This window comes from Bufo bufo, chromosome 6, assembly GCF_905171765.1.
Source record: "Bufo bufo chromosome 6, aBufBuf1.1, whole genome shotgun sequence".
NCBI classification, from domain to species: domain Eukaryota; kingdom Metazoa; phylum Chordata; class Amphibia; order Anura; family Bufonidae; genus Bufo; species Bufo bufo.
The window spans coordinates 106,801,722-106,825,063 of record NC_053394.1 but is presented as its reverse complement, the minus strand read 5'-3'; the positions used below and the strand labels follow the sequence as shown (position 1 = coordinate 106,825,063).

The 23,342-nt window shown below is 47.4% G+C and overlaps 2 protein-coding genes across 10 annotated transcripts in view; one reads left to right on the top strand and one right to left on the bottom strand.

The window, feature by feature from the left end:
• DIDO1 (death inducer-obliterator 1) overlaps positions 1-14,646 on the bottom strand; it is a 63,005-nt gene extending 48,359 nt beyond the window's left edge. For 3 of the 9 annotated variants that reach the window (XM_040438632.1, XM_040438625.1, XM_040438629.1), the window contains exon 1: positions 14,539-14,646. The gene's annotated coding sequence lies outside the window, so the exon portion shown is untranslated. Of the gene's footprint in view, positions 1-14,459 lie in introns of all 9 variants that reach the window. The other 6 variants (XM_040438624.1, XM_040438627.1, XM_040438628.1 and 3 more) reach the window with 3 other exon arrangements.
• Positions 14,647-21,555: 6,909 nt separating this feature from the next.
• GID8 (GID complex subunit 8 homolog) overlaps positions 21,556-23,342 on the top strand; it is a 29,122-nt gene continuing 27,335 nt past the window's right edge. The window contains 1 exon segment of the mRNA XM_040436487.1: positions 21,556-21,671. The gene's annotated coding sequence lies outside the window, so the exon portion shown is untranslated.

Here is a 23,342-nt window from a genome sequence, read left to right as displayed (position 1 = left end):
TGACTGATATGGGGGGAATCTGATACTAGCAGAATGACCAGGCTTCGCACGAGTATATTTCAACTATTTAATTAAATTTTTATGCATGTGGTTAAAAGAAATCCACAGTGTCCCCCATAATTGGCTAAGGCCTCTTTCACACTTGCGTTGTTGGGATCCGGCATGCACTTCCGTTGCCGGAGGTGCCTGCCGGATCCGGAAAAACGCAAGTGTACTGAAAGCATTTGAAGACGGAACCGTCTTCCAAATGCTTTCAGTGTTACTATGGCACCCAGGACGCTCTTAAAGTCCTGGTTGCCATAGTAGGAGCGGGGAGCGGTATACTTACAGTCCGTGCGGCTCCCGGGGCGCTCCAGAATGACGTCAGAGCGCCCCATGCGCATGGATGACGTGATCACATGGATCACGTGATCCATGCGCTTGGGGCACCCTGACGTCACTCTGGAGTGCCCCGGGAGCCGCACGGACGGTAAGTACACTGCTCCCCCGCTCCCCGCTACACTTACCATGGCTGTCAGGACTTTAGCGTCTTGGCAGCCATGGTAACCACTCTGAAAAAGCTAAATGTCGGCTCCAGCAATGCGCCGAAACGACGTTTAGCTTAAGTCCGGATCCGGATCAATGTCTTCCAATGGGCATTAATTCCGGATCCGGCCTTGCGGCAAGTGTTCCGGATTTTTGGCCGGAGCAAAAAGCGCAGCATGCTGCGGTATTTTGTCCGGCCAACAAACGTTCCGTACCGGAACTGAAGACATCCTGATGCATCCTGAACGGATTTCTCTCCATTCAGAATGCATTAGGATAATCCTGATCAGGATTCTTCCGGCATAGAGCCCCGACGACGGAACTCTATGCCGGAAGACAATAACGCAAGTGTGAAAGAGCCCTTATACATATTTTTTCCCGAGATCATTGGTTTTGTTGAAAGTATATAGCAGAAACAAAACACAGCTAATTACATAAAGCAAAAATGTTATTCTCTGACCCTTAGAAAGGTATATGATGTAATCTGTAGTGGATGTAATCTTTTTACCAGTGACTATTTGTGAAATATCCACTCCCTTCTGATCCTCAGCTGTGTCATGTGACCAAGACTAACAGGACAGGAAGTCAGCTGCCTCCATTCATTCCTATGAGGCCGACATTGAGGCTCCCATAGGAATACATAGAGAAACTGCCTTCCTGTCCACACATAAGATGCTGAGTCATTTGGAAAGTCCACGTGCTGGCCACATGACACAGCTGAGGATCGGGAGGGGATAGCTCACAAATACAGACAACTGGTAAGAAAATTACCTTCACTACAGTTTACATCATGTACTTGATCTCTTCTCACTAATTATTTGTGGGAGTGCTACTTTACAATAAATTCGGACAAACCCCAGGATAGGCTGACCATCTTGTGTGTATGCAGCCTTCTTCCCAATGCATGGTGAAAGATGGATTGGTCCTGAAGGATTTCAACATGCCCAACCCCACCGCCAGAAGGGTCTAGCAGCTGCTTATTCCCTCTCCCAGTTAAAGTAACCACACATACTCAGCTGAGTGCACACTTATGTTGTTTATATATTTGGTCACCATTATTTCAGTTTCTCTCTGGCATGGAACAGAAATGTCAAAAGGAAACGGATGCTGGAATTGCTCAGTTTTCTATGGGATGTTCATATGATTTGGTGCATTAGTTTTAAGGCCAGAGGCAAAACGTAGAATTGATAAACCTCGTCTGGCACTCTCAGTCTATGAATGTCAGACTGGGGCATCCAGTATGTAAGCACATATCAATTCTATCTGGTTCCCAGCATAAAACTGGTATGCGAGTAAGGGTCCATTCACGCGTCTGTAGTGTATTGTGGATCCGCAAATACAACCGGCCGGCATCCCATAGAACTGCCTATTCTTGTCCGCAATTGCGGACAAGAATAGGACATTTTCAAAAAAATTTCGAAGCTGCGGACTGGAAGAATGCGGATACGGACAGCACACTATTTACTGACCGCATCCATTCCTGCCCCATAGAGAATGAATGGGTCAGCACCCGATCCAGATAATTGCGGAACAGGTGCGGACACATTCTACGGACATGTGAATGGACCCAAATTTGTTGCAGAAATTAAGTGTATGTGTCCCAACAGATATGCTACATGTGAATATAGCATATGATGGAGTCTGGGAGACGGATCTAGGCTGAATTAGCATTTGGTTGACAGCTTTTTTTTTTTTTTTTTAGATGGATGCTCTATATTAGGCGGACCTTAGATATTGGGTTTTTAAGTGAATAAAGCTTCCAACTATTAAAAGGGTTGCTTCATGAAAGAGGTTTAAAAAAAAATTCAAATCAGCACCAGGATCTGGACATTTTTCTGATTGCTTGCAATTAAAAATATAGTATAGTCACTGAGCAATTCAATAAAGTCTGGAGCCAACGGCTGTTTTCTTTATTTTTCTGGCCACCTGCAGCAGAAAGGACATGCTCCTAAGGCCTCATGCACACGACCGTTTAGTTTTTTGCGATCCGCAAAACACAGAAGCAGCCTGTGAAACGGAACAGGCGGCCCATTGTAGAAATGCCTATTCTTGTCCGCAAAACAGACAATAGGACACACGGAGTGCTGTCCGCATCTTTTGCGGCCCCATTGAAGTGAATGGGTCCGCACCCGAGCCGCTGCGGACCAGAACAGCGGTCGTGTGTATGAGGCCTAAGGAAAGACACACACCCTGAGCTGCCAACCTGAAGAGAATCCAGCAGAGTAACTGGATCAATGAATGGAGATCTCTGGATCCATGGGAGGTACAGCGTTCTAAATTTCTTAGAAACCTATTGTCATGTACAATGACGTCTGATTTATCACATTAATCATAGGACAAGCCCTTTAAATGGTAAACCCAGACAAACCCTTCTCTACTCATTGCATTGCGCAGGTCAAAGGCTGTTTTGTTTACATTGTCACACTGCTAGGAGAGGCTTCCGCCTAGCAGCTATCCCAGTGATGTCACTGGCACTTAGGCGGTTTATAGCGCTGCCCAGCATACCCATGAAAAGCCTGGTATGTCACCGGAGGTAAAGAAAAAGCCCTTGCCCTGTGCTATGCAGGCCTCTTACCACCTATCCACAGATTGTGAGCCTCATTTACATTAAACCAGAGATGCCTCTAAACAGGACCAGTTGTACTTTCTAATGGCACCATTTTATATCGCACACACTTTAGGGGAAAACATTTCAAATGGGATGAAATTGTAAAAAAATAAAATTCTGCCATAGTTATGTTTTTTTTGGTTTGTTTTTTACTGCATTCGCTATGCTTTAAAACTGACCTGTTACCTTAAGGCTAGGGCTACACGACGACATGTGTCGCGTGACAATTTTTATAATGATAGTCTATGGTGTCAACATACGACATGCTGCGCCTGCGACACAACAGTAGCAAAAACTTCATCCCGTCGCAGTATGACACCATAGACTATCATTGTGCGACATGTCGTTGTGTAGCCCTAGCCTAATTCTCTGGGTCAGTACGATTACAGCGATACCACATTTCCAGTTTTTCTTGTGTTTTAATACTTTAAAAAAAAAAAAAACGTTGGAAAAAATTATTTCTTTGCATCGCCATATTCGGACCAACATAACTTTTTTATATTTGCGTCTATAGTGCGGTATGAGGGCTCACTGTGTGTGCTATTTGTCATTTTTACTGATACTATTTTGGGGTATCAGTGCTCCTAGGTTTTCACCACTCAGATGCAGTGGTCACAACTGACCATGTCATTAAACGTCCATGCTGGGTGTTAACGCCGATCACAAACAATGCCTCCGGGTGTCTGCTCTGTAGAACAGAAGGCACCCAGCGGCTATAGTGCCCACTCAGCTTCTGATTGGTACCTCCGAACTGAAGCAGGAGTTCTGATCCAAATTTTAAAATGGTTTTCCAGTTTAAATAAATAAATCACATACTGAAGTTATTCACAAAAGTCTTTTGAGACTTTGGGGAATAACTGACTACGGCTCATCAGAGGCCATACATTTTAATGCTGTACACAGACAGATCTCCGTACAGCATTAATGCAAAGTTTTGAGGGAAGCGACTGGATCTAGGATTCGGAGCTTGCTTCGCTCATTGCTAATACATACATCTAACTGCTACACCAAAACACAATAGGACATCGTTAAAGGGGTTGCCCAGGATGAAGGGTTGATTCATACGACTATCTGATTTGAGGTCCGCACCACCCAGATATCAGCTGTGTGCGTGCCTGCACATTCTGCCCTATATTAGAAATGCTTATTCTGGTCTGGAATAAACACAAGAATAGCACTATTGAGATGAATAGGCCCACATATGATCCGCAAAAAAAGTGGATGGGAAGTGAACCGAAAATACAGTTGTGTGCAGGAGCCCTTATATTGATGGGTGCAGTGCTGGCTCCTATTCACTTCAATGGGAGCAGCTACCATCTCCGGACACTATTCTGAAACCGCTGATTAGTGAGGGTGCCCGACCCCCACCAATCCGATACTGACAGCCTAACTTGTGGACACGTCAGAAGTATTAATATCCTAGAAAACCTTTGTAAAAAAGAGGTGAACAACCAGAACACTGGTTTGCAATCAATACAGCTAACGATACTCAATATGCCACCATCCTACTATTCGGCCCAGGCAGCGAGATGGCTGTTCCTGGAACAGCCTAGAAGCTGTACTAAAACTTGACAGATGCCATGGTAAAATTGAATTCAGAAAAAGATAAAAACATTGTTCAACTTTTTAACAAAGTTACAGTAAAATACATTAGGGGGATTATCAAAACTGGAGCAAAGGAAAACTGGGTTACAACTAGGGATCGACCGATATAGATTTTTTAGGGCCGATACCGATAATTTGTGAACTTTCAGGCCGATAGCCGATAATTTATACCGCTATTCTGGGAATTTTCATTTCTGAGAAAAAAATAATTCCTACACAAATCTGCTGAAAATTAATTTGTTTATTGTTAATGTGTATTTTTTTAATTTTTTTTTATAAATCTTTTTCATTTATGGTTTTTTTTTACTAACTTTTAGCCCCCTTAGGGACTAGAACCCTTGTCCTATTCCCCCTGATAGATCAGGGTGAATAGGATCTCACACTGTCCCTGCTGCTCTGTGCATAGTGCACACAGCAGCATGGAGCTTACCATGGCAGCCAGGGCTTCAATAGAGTCCTGGCTGCCATGGTAACCGATCGGAGCCCCAGGCTTACACTGCTAGGGCTCTGATCGGAGGAGCAGGGGAGAGGGGATCCTGTGGCCACTGCCACCAATGAGTAATACTGGGTGGGGGGGGGGCGCACTGCGCCAATGTTTTTACTATTGGCCGGGATTGGGATGGGGGCGCACTGCGCCACCAATGATTAATACTGGGGGGCTTGGGGGGGGGGGGGGGGGGCGCACTGCGCCACCAATGAAGATAAGTCTCTCAATCATTCATATACAGGAGGCGGGAGCTGGCTGTAGAATCACATAGCCGGCTCCCGACCTCTATGAGCGGTAGCTGCGGTCCGCGGCACCTGAGGAGTTAACTACCGCGGATCGCAGCTACCGCTCATAGAGGTCGGGAGCCGGCTATGTGATTCTGCAGCCAGCTCCCGCCTCCTGTATATGAATGAATGAAAGGCTTATCTTCATTGGTGGCGCAGCGGCCACAGCCCCTCCCCTCCTCTTATGTTCTCTCCTCTCATTAGCGGCAGCGGCGGCAGCAGCAGCAGCACAGGGGGAGGGAGACACTGCTTCCTTCTCCCCTGTGCTGCGGAGGGAACACAGAGCGCTGAGAGCAGCGCGTTCTGTGTTCCCAATACGTTATCGGAATATCGGCAAAATAGATGCCGATACCGATAACGTTCAAAATCCTCAATATCGGCCGATAATATCGGCCAAACAGATAATCGGTCGATCCCTAGTTACAACTGCCCATAGCGAACCGACTGATTCATTTTCCAAATGAGCTCTGAAAAATAAAAAGGGATAAAGGCAGCTCTGGGCAACTAAGGCGGCAACTAAGGCAGCTTCTCTTTGCACCAGTTTTGATATATGTCCCCCATTTTATTCCATACTTTCACAAGAGCAAGTTTTCTGTCCGGATGCAATGTGTGTAGCCAACTCCTAGACTGAATCCTGACATGTTCCACTCAACATCTCTGCGTTCACGGAAGAAAAAGAAAAATAGCAGCATGTTCTAGATTGTGCGTTTGTCACACAGTTCTGGCTCTGTAGAAGTGAATGGGGCTTGTGTGAAAATCGGAAACCATTCAGTTGCGATGTGTTTATCACAACGGTCACTGGAGATGTAATGGTTACACCTTCGGTTCTTCACATGCTTGAAAATGTATCAAAACTCATTGAATCCATGTGGAAAAAAAAACGCACACACTGAACACAACTGCAGACAAAACTGACAGAATTTTTGCACAAAACCATCAGTTTTTTTACTGACCAGATCCTGACAATCCGTACACAGATGAGACATCGGCCTCTGTCACATACACAGGAATACTGCAGCTCCAAAAACAGTGGGGAAGATAAAAATGTAAATCATTCCAACTTTTTTTTTCTACAGCCCGATTGCTATTGGCAAATCCAACCTAATCGGGCTGCTTTTAAGAAGCATAAACTCCTATTTTATTATTATGGACATCACAAAGAGCAGAGAGGCAAGGACTGAACTAATTTTCGGGTAGCCAATGCTCATTTTTTGTCTACTGAGATCTGTGAAAGCGGACTATAAAATAATATTCTCAAATAACATTATTAATGACAACCAGTTACAAATACTGCATAGAAATCAGGTTTTAATACCAAGTAGTTCTATTCCTGGCAGGCACATGTGTTCAGTACACGAGCTGGTGATGCACAATCCACCATGACAAATGTTACCCACAATGCATCCTGTACTGGGCAGGCAGCCAGCGTCTGGATGAGCACGGCGTCTGCACGTCCCAATACTGCCACATGTAACAGACAAAACGTGAGCAGCTCTGAACCAAGTGCCGGGATCACAAGGACAGACGTGGTTCAGGCGTGTTCACCTCACTTATATTAAATGGGTTACACTACAAAAAGTATTGCTGTGCAATAAATAGGGTATTTCAAATGAAGTATCAGTGGTCCAGATGGCGACCAACGTGACCAGGAATTTGCAAATGGCGATAAGACTTTTAAGTCTTATCGCCATTTGCGACTTGTCCCACCGCTGCGCTGCAGCTTTAAGAAAAAAAAAAAAAAAAAAAAACTTCCTTCAGCAGACGCACCAGGCTAGGCACGTCTGTTAGAAGAGCCAATCCCCTGACATCCAGCCTGCAGCCCAGAAATCTGCATAAGCTCTGCCCACACAGTGCTGCAGAGCAATCTGTGCCTGCAGGGGAGAGAGGACTGAGCTTCAGGAACGGGACAAGGTGAGTAGTTACTGTGTTTTTTTTTATACAAAGGCGGTAAAGAGGGCATTACAACTGTGAAAGGGGCACAGAGAGGGCATTACAACTGTGAAGGTTGTACAATGAGGGCAATACTATTGTGAGGGGGGTACATTTTTTTTAATTATTTTTAGTATTGGGGATGGGGGTGCCAGAGAAAGGACCTGCTGCAGGGACCATAAAGCACCACAGGGAACACAGAAGGACTGAATCAAGGACAAGACGAAGGAGGTCCTGTATACACAGACAAATGGTTGGACACAGTGCAGGAGGACACATAAGGAAACAAACAGCGTTTTGCAGCGTTTTGGTGTCAGTCTGAAAAAACTGAGCCAAACTGATCTGTTCTGACACACAATGTAAGTCAATGGGGATGGATCCATTTTCACTGACACAATAGAAAACGGATCCGTCCTCCATTGACTTTCAATGGTGTTCAAGATGGATCCGTCTTGGCTATGTTAAAGATTATACAAACGCATCCGTTCTGAATGGATGCAGACGTCTGTGTTATCTGAACGGATCTGTCTGTGCAGATCCATGACGGATCCGCACCAAACGCGAGTGTGAAAGTATCCTTAGACCCTCTTGCACATGAACGTGTGCTGCGGACCGCAAATTGCAGTCTCCCATGTATTGCGGACCATCGGTGCTGGAAGTTCAGATAGATGATGGTAGGCGTGGAAAGGTTTTTTTTAATTCCCCAAAGAGAGTTAAAGGGGTTCTCTGGGTGACCTATCTTCAAGATAGGTCATCAATATCAGATCGGCGGGGGTCTGATACCCGGCACCCCGCCAATCATCTGTATAAGGAGACGGCGCACGTAGTGTGCAAGTGCGACCTCCCGTATCTCTTCATGAGTGCTGCTGCTTTGCCATAGACTTAGCAGCAGCGAGCATAATTAGTAATCAATATTAAAAGCCCAGAGGACTGCTTTAATAAAAGCTGATTAATAAATTTTATTATATATATATATATATATATATATATATATATATATATATATATATATATTAGGGATGTCCCGATACCATTTTTTTAAGACTGAGTACGAGTACCGATACTTTTATTTAAGTACTCACCGATACCAATTACCGATACTAATTTTAACAATAAAATACACACACATGTATTTTCTGACCACTGACCAACCAAAAGGCCCAAAAACAGAACTATAACATTCCAAGGAGACGTTATACTGTATGGGGCAGCCACAAGGAGACGTTACACTGTATGGGGGCAGCCACAAGGAGACGTTACACTGTATGGGGGCAGCCACAAGGAGACGTTACACTGTATGGGGACGGCCACAAGGAGACGCTACTGTAAGGAGTCAGGACAACAATTTTTGAAGCCCCCCCTCCTCAGTATAATAGTCTTGTGGCCATCATACAGTAATGTATATTTCTTCTTGCCCTAATGCCTGCTTTTAGAGATCAATGTGCAGCTTGCAGGCAGGAAGGGAAGGACCAGGCCATAGAAGACAGACACTATCACTTTTAGAGGGACTCGCTCCTGGCAAACACAGCTCTGCTGCAGTGAATGCAGTGGAGCAGACTGTGATGTAATTATAGTTATTGCAGGGACTCAGAATCGTCTGAGAGTTTATTAGTTAAAACGAATCAAATGAGTCAGAGACTGTGTCACCCCAGACTTCCTGCTCTGCTACATGCACCCTGTACACACACAGCTCCACTACATGCTATGCTAATAATGCCCCCCCTTCCCCCCGGACGGACTTACAGGGAGCCGCAGAGCAGGAAGCCTGGCAGGGACTCGATGACACGGTCTGTGACTCATTGGATTCTTTTAACTAATAAACGGTCAGACGATTCTCTGAGTCTCTGCACTACGCTCCCTGTGCTGTGAGTCAGTGCTGGTTGCCTCTGATTGGTTGGAGGGTGGGGAGGGGCGGAGCTAGTTTCCACTCTAGGCTCCAATTACACTGCCTGTGAAGCTGTTAGCTGTTCGAGATGCAGGGGCCGCGGACGGACACATAGAAGCGGTGCACAGGTATCGGCAGTGGTATCGGGCACATTTGCACGAGTACATGTACTCGTGCAAATGCCCGGTATCGGTCCCGATACTGGTATCAGGACATCCCTAATATATATATACCCCAGGATGGAACTATTAAAAAGTAGAACTCAAATCCAGTGTGAACAAAGGTTTATCAGACCAAAACAGAATTAAAGGGGTTGTCCGGGTTCAGGCAGCCCCCCCTGAGGCTAGAATCGGAGCATCATGCTAAATCGTGCAGGGCAAGGGCTCTTTTGTTTTCAATAACACACGACTGGGTGGAAACTTCTGCCCGGCAGTGTGCTCAGTGACGTCACCGAGGTTCCAAAAAATGCATTGCCCTGCGCAATTTAGCGCAGGGCAAAGGAGAGCATCGGAGCATGAACTGCTCCGATGCTCAGGTCAGAGGGGCTGCTGGGGTGAAAATGGAGGTATGTCCGAGTTCAGCTCTGAACCCCGACAACCCCTTTAAAATCAAAAGTATGCAATCAATTCATATTTCTACACTGGAAGATCTAATCCAAATGAGCTCAGAAGGCCCTTCACTGGAGCCATCTAATCCTGAGCAAGATGCTGGTTTGGATCTAAGAGAAAGAGGAGGCCTCATTCCACAGGACGACGCTGACATTTTGACTGTTTATTGGGACCAATAAATCCTAAATTTTGAACTATGTAGATAGTTTTCATCACTGATAAAAGTTCAAGTCTTTAAGTTCAGCTGTAAGGCTTCATTCACACGTCCGTGGAACACGGTCCGTGAGATACCGGACTGGCATCCTTAGTGCAGGAGCGCACGGCGTCATTGGTTGCTATGACGCCGTGCGCTTTGTGCTGTCTCCGCAGTACAGTAATACACTCGTATGATCTATACGAGTGTATTACTGTACTGTGGCAGAGGCACAAAGCGCACGGCGTCATAGCAACCAATGACGCCGTGCGCTCCTGCACTAAGGATGCCAGTCCGGTATCTCACGGACCGTGTTCCACGGACGTGTGTATGAAGCCTAAGACGACCAAATGGAATGAGGGGGAGAGATGCGGGACACAGTAATGCCTTAGGGCTCATGCACACAAACTTATTTTCTTTCCGCTTCCGTTCTTTTTTGCGGACCTTATGCAAAACCATTCACTTCAATGTGTCCGCAAAAACGGAAAGCATTCCATTTTAGTATTTCCGTTCCGCAAAAAAGTAGTGCATGTCCTATTATTGTCTGCAAATCACGGTCCGAGCCCCCATTCAAGTCAATGGTTCGGCAAAAAACATGGAACACACACGCATGTCATCCGGATTTTGCGGATCCATATTGTAGAAATGCTATGCACAGCCCATATTGCTCATGTGTTTGGTGATTAATAAGTTACTGTTTCCGTTTCCAATCCACAAAAAACAGATCGCATACAGAAACCATACGGCTATGTTTTGTGAAATAACATAACGGAAGAGGACCTAAATCAGAGGGGAAAAAACTCAGATACAGAACAACGGATCTGTAAAAAGCAGACCGCAAAACAACAACGGTCGTGTACATGAGCCCTTATGGCTCGTTCACACAAACATTTTGTGCGTTCCGTATATGGGCCGTTTTTTGCGTTCCATATAGGGAACCATTCATTAAAAAAAAAAAAAAAAAAACACGGAATGAACTCAGTATGCATTCCGTTTCTGTATTTCCGTTCCGTTTAAAAAGATAGAACATATATTATTGCCCACAAATCACGTTCCACTGCTCCATTCAAGTCAGTGGGTCCGCCAAAAAAAAAAAAAAAAACACAAGGGGGACCACATACTGAATACTTCATATGTCTTCCGTATCTGTTCCATTTTTGCAGAACCATCTATTGAAAATTTTATGCCCAGCCCAATATTTTCTATGTAATTACTGTATATGCCATAAGGAAAACGGAACAGAACCACTGCTAACCACAAAAAACGGATCCGTTAAAAACAGCCCGCAAAACACTAAAAAAGCCATACGATCGTGTGAACGAGCCCTTATTCACACAGTGTTCAGTCAGTGATCTTGAGCCAAAACCAGGTGCAGATCTTTCCCTTATACCTTATCTCTGTGGAGGCTCCAATCCTGGTTTTAGCTCACAATCACTGACCAAACACTGTGTGAATGAGGCAATTTATATTTAAAATTTGGCGGCTAAAATTTTGATTTCACTCCTAAATTTTTCAGTTTAGGACCAATGGCTCCTAGGTAAAAAAAAAAAAAAATTGTCTGGAGCACTGATTGTCATATACATGCAATAGAAATAGTGTTCAGCTTATGCACGTTACATTTTCCTCTCTGTAGCGCCCTCTACTGTTTCTCCTTTAGGTCCAGCTTAGGCTACTTTCACACTAGCGTTCGGGGCTCCGCTTGTGAGTTCCGTTTGAAGGCTCTCACAAGCGGCCCCGAACGGATCCGTCCAGCCCTAATGCATTCTGAGTGGATGCGGATCCGCTCAGAATGCATCAGTCTGGCACAGTTTGTCCTCCGCTCCGCAGGCGGACCCCTGAACGCAGCTTGCAGCGTTCGGGTGTCCGCCTGGCCGTGCGGAAGCAAACGGATCCGTCCAGACTTACAATGTAAGTCAATGGGGACGGATCCGTTTGAAGTTGACACAATATGGCTCAGTTTTCAAACTGATCCATCCCCCATTGACTTTCAATGTAAAGTCAAAACGGATCCGTTTGCATTATCATGAACAAAAAAATAAAAATAAAAAATTATTTTTTTGTTCATGGTAATGCAAACGGATCCGTTCTGAACGGATCTAAGAGTTTGCATTATAGGTGCGGATCCGTCTGTGCAGATACCAGACGGATCCGCACCCAACGCAGGTGTGAAAGTAGCCTTATCCTGCATGTAGAGGTGGACTAACGGCTCGGATTCCCTCTCCCATACCTCCCCTCGGTGCTGGTGAAATGATCTCAGAGAAGCAGGTAAAGCACGTGCACCTTTCAATAATCCCTACGCGTATTATAGCCATCTCTCTCTCTCTAGGCAGCGGAGCAGGAACATTACATTGGGCTATTTAAAAATCATGGAACAGTTAAGACTTCCACAAACATGTCACATGATGTTCTAGAACCCCCCCTTCATAAGAACCTCCTCTGAAGTGCCAAGACGTTATCCGACCAGGCATAAAATGCATTACTGATCCTTGCCTCATACAAGAAAGGAACCGTGAGGTCCATAAGCGATACAAGTTTACAGCTCCCCCTGCAGAATAGTGTTCGGCCACACATGGCGGCTCCACTGCGCACAAAACAGCGTCCGTTCCGCAAATTATAGAACTTGTCCTATTCTTGGCTGCATTGAAAAATGCGGACTCCACACGGCAGGCGCGGACATGGTCATGAAGAATTACGCTGCTGACTTCCACAGAAATTACTGCATGTCCCCTAAGATTGATCAGGCTGAGTGTCCTAACACCAGTATAATACAGACACATTTTCCATCCATAGTAATCCCAGATACTTACCGGCTCCCCACCACCAGGTTTCAGCTCCTTAAGGTGATACGACCTATCGCCGCTGCAGCAGGACACGCGACCGCCATCAAACCAGATGGTGACGAATGGGACCTGAATGCGGTGGCGGGGGACTGAAGAAGCTGGAACCTGGCAATGGGGAGCAGGTAAGTACGCTTCCCTTCGCAGGTCCAGCCAAAAGGCCCCTGAAGGTGAACAATGCCTTTACACAAGTTTGGCGCCAGCTCACCCTTCCTCGCGCTCCCAGAATCTGTTCTGCTCAGACTCCGCTTGGAAACATGTATAACCGAAGTAGAAAATCGCCGGGCGTCTCAGAACAAAAAAATAAATAATCAGGGCATTATTCAAGAAAATCCCTACATAACAAGCGATTGGACGTGTCCTTCACATGGCAGCGTGGCACTGCCTTGAGTAAGGACACTGAGGCTGTCTGAAACGCGTAGGCCTTAGGCATCACTTGAATCTTTCAGCCACCACTTTTATGAATGGATTTTCTTAAATAAAGCCCTGATTTATGGATTCTGAGACGCCGGACGATTCTATACCTTCACGCCCGCGGTTGGGCCGCAATAAACAGGATGGTAAACATGTCCGCATTATGCCCGAGTGACTTTAGCCTAAAAAGACTACTGCACGCGTCCGCTTCCGTGATTTTCGGAATACTGGCCGTGTGCATCTCACATTTTCCCTTCCGCAGGTCCAGCCCTATGTTAAAAATGTTTATTCGCCACAAAAAAGACAAGCATAGGTCATAGGACAAGCTCAGCTTTTTGTTTTGCAGGGCCGCACAACGGACGTACGGATGCGGACAGCACGCGGTGTGCTGTCCGTGAGTTTTGTGGTCCCATTGAGATGAATGGATCCGCAAAAAAATGTGGATCAGATGCGGACCAAAACTACAGTCGTGTGCACGAGGCCTCACAAGTGTAGGAAACCTTAGGACCAGGATTAGGCCGGATGTACACGATCCTGGTAACGGTCGGTGGGTCCAGGACGCAGCAGTCTCAGCCTCCATTTCCTTCACAGAACCTGCAAATGTTCAACTACACCACAGACCCTTAGCACCCAATAAGACCCCTATTCAAGCCTCCAGTACACCATAAATGACACCCTAATACACCTCCTGCCCACCCAACCTAGAGATATTCCAACCTCACGTGATCCAAGACAGCCCAAATCCTCCAGATGTCCTGGTTATAATATGCCCAATACCACCCCACCCAAAAAAAAAAAGGGGAAGAAGAAGTCCCCACATATAGCCCCGGTCAGTAAACCCCACACTGACCTCCAGGGCCACAGCCACAACCTTCACACGAAACAGGATTTCGGAGCCCCCCTCAACCACGCGCCTCATGCCCCCTCATACCTCACCAGAGGGCTGAGCTGCCACCCTTCGATGCCTTGTTGACTGCGCCTCAGACGACGGCCTCCATTTTGTCCCAGCCATTACCCGCCCCACGTCCCTCATACCTAGGCGCGGCTTACTGTTAGGTTCCTCAACATGGAAACAAAATATTACCCGAAAAGATTATCGAGTTACCGGGGAGGTCCCAAAATCCTCCGTCTTCCAGCCCCGGGTCCGGATAAAGCCCGCTCACCTCACGAAGGAGATCGTCTCACACGACAACCGCCGCCATTAGCTGTTCAACTGCGGGGTCTCTGCGGCTCAACTGCACGGACTGCAAGAGGAAGTGGCAAGGGCTCCCCCTACTGGTGACTGACTATGCGCATGCGCGTTAACGCTCCGAGCGCTAGTAACACAGGCTGAGAGGTATAGGGCAAATGGCGGACAATGTATTAAACGCATGCGCGGGAGAAGTGAAGTCCTCCAGTGGGAGCTTTTAGGGATGTCTTTGCGCATATAATAATAAAATCACCTGTTATCCTATTCTGTCATATGTTCAAACTAAAGTCCTAGTGATATCCGTATCTAGGAAAGATGGGTAGCACTGGGGAGAACTGCTCAGCTTACCAGGATTCCTCCCATTAGGGCTCATGCACATGAATGGCACGGGACCATTGACCATTTATGCACCGCATCACGGATGAGGACCCGTTCACTTGAATGTGTCCGGAATCCGGAAAGTGTGGTTCAGAACGGAGTCACAAAACCCCATGGAAGCAGTACAGAGTGCTTCCGTGTGGGTTTTCTGTCCGTGCCTCCGCACCGCAAAATAAAAGAACTTGTCAAGTTGAGTGGGTCTGCGCCAGCCACACAGACCGTGCCCGTGCAATGGAGTGCGCAGCTTGCGGTCCTTACATGCACGTAACGGGTAGCACAAGTGCATGAGCCCTTACACAACAAAGTGGGAGCAGGAAATGCAAGGCTGAAATTGGTTCCTTATTCCTCAGTTTCTTATTCACATTATTTGTATTTTTGGTGTCTTTTTAATTAAAGGGGTTCTGAAGTTTAAACTGATGATCTATCCTCTGGATAGATCATCAGCATCTGCTCGGCGGGGGTCCGACACCCGGGACCCACACCATTCAGCTGTTTGAGAAGGCAGCGGCGCGGCCTTCTCGCTGTTTACCGCAGGCCCAGTGATGTCACGACTAGTATCACTAGCCTGGGCGGGGCTAAGCTCCATTCAAGTGAACAGAACTTAGCCCCACCCAGGCCAGTTGATACTAGTTGTGACGTCACTCGGCCTGCGGTAAACAGTGAGAAGGCTGGAGCGCTGCTGCCTTCTCAAACAGCTGATCGGCGGGGGTCCCGACAGATGCTGATGATCTATCCAGAGGATAGATCATCAGTTTAAACAAACTGCAGAACCCCTTTAATTACGTCCTAAAGGGAAATCAGTTGAAAGAGGCATTAAATTAGAAATGATGGGTATCAAAGTGGGCACAAAATACCAACTTCTGTATGTTGGCAGTGCAAGATCACTGGCCCGGGTTTATTAAAAGGGGTCACCCGCGATGCTAGGGAGGCTCGTCCCCGTCGCGGCCTGCTATTCGCTGCTCCCCCAGTTGCCGGATGTTTTTTATCCGAGCAATGGTGAGATGCAGCGGTGGCCATGCAGGGATCCGGAGTGAGGCGGGTGCTGGGGAGCAGATAAGTAGAATGTATACAAGGGGCTCTTTAACCCTTTAAATTCCACTTTTTGATACCCATTTTTGTGCCCATCATTTCTATCTTAATGCTGCTTTCAACTGATCTCCCTTTAGGACAGCCCACTGCAACTTTTTTTTTTATTACTGGCGATAAGGTCTCCTCAAAATTCAATAAAAAAAAATAGAAATGATTGTAAAATAAGAAACTGACGAATAAGAAGCCAACTGCAGCCTCGTAGAGGGAATGTCAGTATACAGCCATTTCACATGTGAACCTATGGGTGATGTATGCCATGCCAGGTGTCCATAGACTTTCCTGGGGCGTGGGTGATTATAAAGAATGTGATGTGAACCGCTCCTAACACGCAATATGGCATCCTGCCACACCTCTACCAGCACGATAAGGTTCTATCATTTTGGAAGTGGGCAGCACACGGAAGACATCAGCGTGCTGTCCATTTTTTTCGCGGGCTCATAGAAATAAATGAGTCCATGTGTTCTCTGGAAAAAATGCAGATTGGACACAGACCAAAAATACGGTTGTGTGCATGAGGCCTAAGGCTATGTTCACAAAGGAAATGTTTTGCCATGGATTTAAGAGTGAAGTCCGCATCTCCGTTCATGCAATTGCGGATTATTTAAATGCGGTTTCCGGTTCCTGACAAGAAAATACGTGTCTGTTTTTGGAGCAGAATCCACATGGATAACACGTCAAACGACAGCACTGAAATTGATTAAAAAAACGTGGTTTTGACAGCTCCAAAACATAATATTAGGGTACACACACACACACACAGCGGAATTTAACGCCAGAAAGCAGGTGCGGATTTTTAGAAAGCAGCAGATTTTGTGGTTGTGAATTAGGCTGCATTCACACGTCCGTGGTGTGTTGCGGACCCGCGGGTCGGCAACACACCAGCCCGGCACCCCCATTGAAATGCCTATTCTTGTCCGCAAGCTGCGGACAAGAATAGGACATGCTCTATCTTTTTGCGGAGCTGCGGACCCAAAAACGGGGCCGCTCTCCGCAATTGTGGCTGCAGACAGCACACTGTGTGCTGTCCGCATCCATTCCGTCCCCATAGAGAATGAATGGGTCCGCACCCGTTCCGCAAAATTTCGGAACGGATGCGGACACATTTTGCGGACGTGTGAATGGAGCCTTATGGTGTGGATTTTGTTGCAACATTTCCTGTATGGGAAACTCTTCATTCAGTTCTGCCGAATCAATTTCCCATTGAACTGAATGGAGAGATTCTAATACAGAAAATCAGCAACACAACGTTATTAACATTATTCATTTACATTCAGAACACAACGCAGGGATAGACAATTTTCAGCCCTATAGGATAACGGGGGAAGTCTTGATGTGGATTTTCTGGCAGAAAATTCTGCCATATGCGAGTTCACCCTAAGACCCCTTTCACACGAACGTATGCGCTCCGTGGCCGTATTGCGGACCGCATTCGCTCCGTGGTCATTCCGCATAACGGATGCGGACCCATTAACTTGAATAGATCCGCAAATCCGGAGATGCGGAACGGAACCTTACAGAAGCACTACGGAGTGCTTCCGTGGGGTTTCGTCCCGTACTTCCGTTCCGCAAAAAGATAGAACATGTCCTATCTTTTTGCAGAACGGGTGGATAGCGGACCCATTAAAGTGAATGGGTCCGCGATCCGCTGCGGCTGCCCCACGGTTGGTGTTCGTGCATTGGAGGCCGCAGCTTAGCCACGGGGTGCAAACGTTCGTGTGCAAGAGGCCTAAGGTGCCATTTGTACGGATTTGTCTCAGACAGGGCCGGCGTCAGCACCCGGCATACCCGGGCGAGTGCCGGGGCCCACAGCACAGCTGCCAGAAGCCAAAAGCAATGAGCGCTTCCATCAATATTGCTGGAGCGCAGGGAGCTGGGTCCTGTCACTCACCGCTCAGCTCCCTGCTCTCCTCCTCTCCAAGCCAGCCGCACTCTGAATAGTGAAGCAGGAAGACTTCTCCCTGCTCCACTATTCCGCCTGCAGGCACGGATTGTGCTGCCGGCCTGTGTGGGCGGAGCCTGCAGCCCTGTAATCTGCATAGGCTCCCCCCACACCGTGCTGCAGAGCGATCTGTGCCTGCAGAGAAGAGAGAACTGTAAGCTTCAGGAACGGGACAAGGTGAGAAGTTACTGTGTTTTTTTGTTTTTAATACAGAGGGGTCACAGAGGACTTTATTACTATGGAGGGGGCATAGAGGTCTTTATTACTATGGAGGGGGCACAGAGGGCATTTCTATTATGGAGGGGGCACAGAGGGCATTACTAATGTGAGGGGGGCACAATGGGCATTTCTACTATGGAGGGGACACAAAGCCAGAGGGCATTACTACAATGAAGGGGGCACAGTGGGCATTATTACTGTGAAGGGGGCACAATAGTGATTATTAATGTGCAAGGGGCATAGAGAGGACATAACTACTGTGAGAGGGCACAATGTGGACCTAACTACTGTGAGGGGGCACACATCTGTACAAAACTACTGTGAAGGTTGTACAATGAGGGCAATACTACTGTGAAGGGGTACAATTTTTTTTAAAGTATTGGGGGGGGGGGGGGGGGGAGAGAAAGGACCCGCCCCGGGTTCCAAACACCGTAGCCACGCCACTGAAGCAGGGAACTATTTGCTCCCTACTCCACAATTGTCCTCACACATCGTTCTGCTTATCTGTGTAGGAGGCGGAGCGGGGCAGGCTGGGAACAGTATCTTGCTGTTGCTGATGGGGAGCGCAGATCATGGGAAGAGCCAGGTGATTGAGGCTAAGAGTATTTTATTTATTTTTTTCACTTCACTGAAGGGGCACATCTGGGCATAACCACTGTGAAGGGGGCACTGGGCACATATATTGGCATATCCACCGTAAGAGGGCACATATCTTGGCATATCTACTGTGAGGGGGCACATATTTTGGGATATCTACTGTGAGGGGTCACATATCTTGGCATACCTACTGTGAGGGGGGCACATATCTTGGCATACCTACTGTGAGGGGGGCACATATCTTGGCATACCTACTGTGAAGGGGGCACATCTTGGCATACCTACTGTGAAGGGGGCATATCTTGGCATACCTACTGTGAAGGGGGCATATCTTGGCATATCTATTGTGAAGGGGCACATATCTGTGAGTAGACTTGAGGGACTGAAACACTGGGTAGAAAATAAAAGTAGGCACATACGGACTGATTCTCCTATATCCGCTCTGTAGCATGCTCTGTGTAAGGTATTTAATCTATAATACATGCAGTTTCATTGCTGTAAGCGCCGTGCAAAATGCCACAAGGGGGCCCACTGGGACTTTATCGCCCAAGGGCCCACATGAACCTAGAGCCGGCCCTGGTCTCAGATCTCACCGTTTGCATTGCAGAGGGTGAAATCTGCACTGAAAATCCACATGAATAATTGCTATACCGCAGAGTTGCCCAGTGGGCCGTTGCCCTAGGGGCTGCCCAAGCCCTCCTCATGGCTGCCGGCCGGGTACGTAACGATTTGATGATCCTAGCATTATAATGAAGGGGGTTCAATGACCCATCAGATCCCAACAAGGGGGTTAGAAGACTGGGTAATCAGCATGTGTGTGCCATCTGCATGAGGCCTTGTTCACATTTCCATTTTTCGTACAGCACATGTAGCCACCGTGGTTCAGTGAAAAAAATCATGGAGTCATGCACTACTTTGGTCCATGATGCGGACCAAACACTCCCATTATAGTCTATGGGCCCTTGAAAAAACATGGACACAACACGAATGGGATCCATGTTGCGGTTTTTCCGCTTGAATTCCGTGCAGAAAAAGTGCAGCACAAGCAAAGTTTATGAGAGTACACAAACAGGGGCAGACTGGGAACTTAAAGTGGCCCTGGAAAAAAAATCCTAAAAGTGGCCCCACGTTGTAGGGGGTCCGAATTGACAGAAGGTAGGGAAACACAATTAGGCAGGGTCAGCAATACCAATAGTGCAAAATACTGTCCCATTAGAACCATATACCATATAGTGCAGACAATATATTGCCTCTGTGGTGGCCATCAAGAGATGCTCTTTTCTGTCTTCCTCCAGTTGTCTCTGATTAGGATATGGCACAGGGGCCTCCTGATGCCGACCACAGCAGTTAAATTCAGGAGGGCATGTGTGGGTACAGGAGTACCTGAATCTCACAGTGTTAAAGGGAACCTGTCACCTCCAAAAACCATCCCAAGCCGCCAGCAGTACCTGAGAGTAGCCAGCAGCGTGTTTCCGACGTTGTTTTATCCCCTGCCGGCGCGCTTCTCTAGTCATGCTTGAAGTCAAGGGGGGCAGCGGTCTCCTTGCTTCAAGTCCAGATAACCACGCCCCCTTCCCTGCCCCTTCGCTGTGACTGACAGCCGGCAGTTTGGCTAGCTTTGCCGAACTCTCTGCATAAGCGCTGTCAGTCACAGCGAAGGGGCAGGGAAGGGGGCGTGGTTATCTTGACTTGAAACAAGGAGACCGCTGCCCCCCTTGGCTTCAAGCATGACTAGAGAAGCGCGCCGGGCAGGGAATAAAAGAACGTTTTCTGAGCTTCAGCCGCATCTGCCTTCAGGAAAAAAATTATTGTTGGAAACACGCTGCTGGCTACTGTCAGGTACTGCTGGCGGCTTGGGATGGTTTTTGGAGGTGACAGGTTCCCTTTAATTACCGCTGAGAGATCATTATGTACCCGGTAAGTGGCAAAAAGCAGGGTGGCCCCCTGGGCATCGGCCCACTAGTAAATTTCCCTGTAAGATCTATGGCCAATCCGCTCCTGTACACTGTGAGGGTTTTTTTTCTGCACAGAAATTGGTCTACCGTGCGGATTTCTAAATCCGCCCCATGTCAATTATGTTTGCGGTTTTAGCTGCAGATTTTATCCTTTTTTTCAATGACGGGTGAGATCTGCTGCGTAACCGCATCAAGTCCGCACAAAAAAACGGTTAGAAATTGCAGAAACGCTCAGAAATCCGCACTAATCTTATGTGCATTCACCCGCACTCATGTCCAGGTGGCCTAAGGCTACCTGCGCACGTTACAGATTACGCGCGTTTATTTCTGCGTGGATTTTCACGTTCAACGACCACAGCATAATTCAGTACATACAAAGGGAATGAGATTTGACAAAATGCGGTTTGGTTCCATATTGTCTACAATGCTACTCTATGGAATTACACAGCTTCAAAATCCCAAATCATCCCCCAAATTCCTTGCACAGTACACGGCTGGTGATATCGCCCAGGTGTGGAACTCATTTTATTTGTAGGGAAACATGGCTGCTACACATCAATAACCTTCGTCATTAAAAAGAAGAAAAAAATAAAAACAGCCACTAGCTATGACACAGACTTGTAATGACGTAGCCTGGACTTTTAAATCCTACCCAGTTGCCTATAGCAACCAATTAAGGGGGCGGGACTAAAGAAAACCGCACTGCGCATGTGCATCTGACGTAGCTCGCCGCAACCTTCTGATCACATGACAAAACCTCGCGATGCTGCCGAGTCACGTGACGCGCCCTAAGAGCTCGGTGCCTCGGTGACGTCAGCGCCGGAAGTTCGGTGAGTGCCTGTTTACCGGGAGGTGATTGAGGACTGTTTTGCGTTCCATGGTGGTGTCGCCAGGTGGTACTGTGCCCCGTCCGGTCACTGTATGACCCAGGTAGCTCGCTCCTGTCCCAGTTCCCGGGCTGTCCCTGACCTGTTTACCTCTTACAGTGTTGCTGTCTCCCCCATCTTTGTCTCAGTGTTTGCAGACTTCCTTCTACCCCATCTTCATAGACACACGGATAATGAGGACACTGCTGATTGCCCCTTGTACCAGTCATCTGTGCTTCTGTCGGAAGCCGGTCGTAATTGCTTCCGTCAGGGCTATATGGAGGCATGCATGAGAGTCGCCATCTCTGTTATTTACTTTTTATGTGTGATGACGTGTTGTCCAGCGCCATGTCACATGACTGCAGCAGTTTACCATGAGGTGTTGTCCAGCGCCATGTCACGTGACTGCTGCAGCAGTTTACCATGAGGTGTTGTCCAGCGCCATGTCACGTGACTGCAGCAGTTTACCATGAGGTGTTGTCCAGCGCCATGTCACATGACTGCAGCAGTTTACCATGAGGTGTTGTCCAGCGCCATGTCACATGACTGCAGCAGTTTACCATGAGGTGTTGTCCAGCGCCATGTCACATGACTGCAGCAGTTTACCATGAGGTGTTGTCCAGCGCCATGTCACATGACTGCAGCAGTTTACCATGACGTGTTGTCCAGCGCCATGTCACGTGACTGCTGCAGCAGTTTACCATGAGGTGTTGTCCAGCGCCATGTCACATGACTGCAGCAGTTTACCATGACGTGTTGTCCAGCGCCATGTCACATGACTGCAGCAGCAGGTTTCGCTGACGTGTTGTCCGGCGCCATGTCTCATGACTGCAGCAGCAGGTTTCGCTGACGTGTTGTCCGGCGCCATGTCTCATGACTGCAGCAGCAGGTTTCGTTGACGTGTTGTCCGGCGCCATGTCTCATGACTGCAGCAGCAGGTTGCATTGACGTGTTGTCCGGCGCCATGTCTCATGACTGCAGCAGCAGGTTGCATTGACGTGTTGTCCGGCGCCATGTCTCATGACTGCAGCAGCAGGTTGCATTGACGTGTTGTCCAGAGCCATGTCTCATGACTGCAGCAGCAGGTTTCGTTGACGTCTTGTCCAGGTTGCTGACTGGCAATGACGTCATTGTGTGAGGAGGGAAAATGGAGAGCGGCACAGCAGGAATACGTAGACCTTACAGCTGAAGGTTTGTTACAATGTATCCAGTCTACACTCTCCTCTGTGAGCCAAACCTCAGAAGCACACATCTCTCTCTCCTGTCCTGATGTGTTACAATGTGTCAGTGCAGGTAAAATGCATCAGCCTGGAGTCCACAGAAGACTGAATACAATTGTAACAAACTCTCCAATGTGAGCCACCTAGTATTGTCAGGTCTTCATGCACTGAATGGGAACCAGAGAGTTCCCATTCATCAGCAGCAAGCAAGGATCTTGAAACTGTTGGGGAAATTGACACAAAATTAGAAAGTTACAGAGGTTTTTCTTATCTAGTGAATGAGGCCGGGTTCACATCACTGATCTGCTCTGTTATAGGAGCTGAATGAAAATGATCAAATGAACTGCACCCATGGGACCCTGTCGACTATAATGGGGCCCATCGGGTATTCCTTAGAAAACCCAGAAATGTACTGGACAGAATAGTGCGGCATACTGTATAGTGCATATACGGTATAGAAGCACTCTAGGTTTTCCAGTTTAGGTCTGGGTGATCTGACATCTATATGTGGCCTG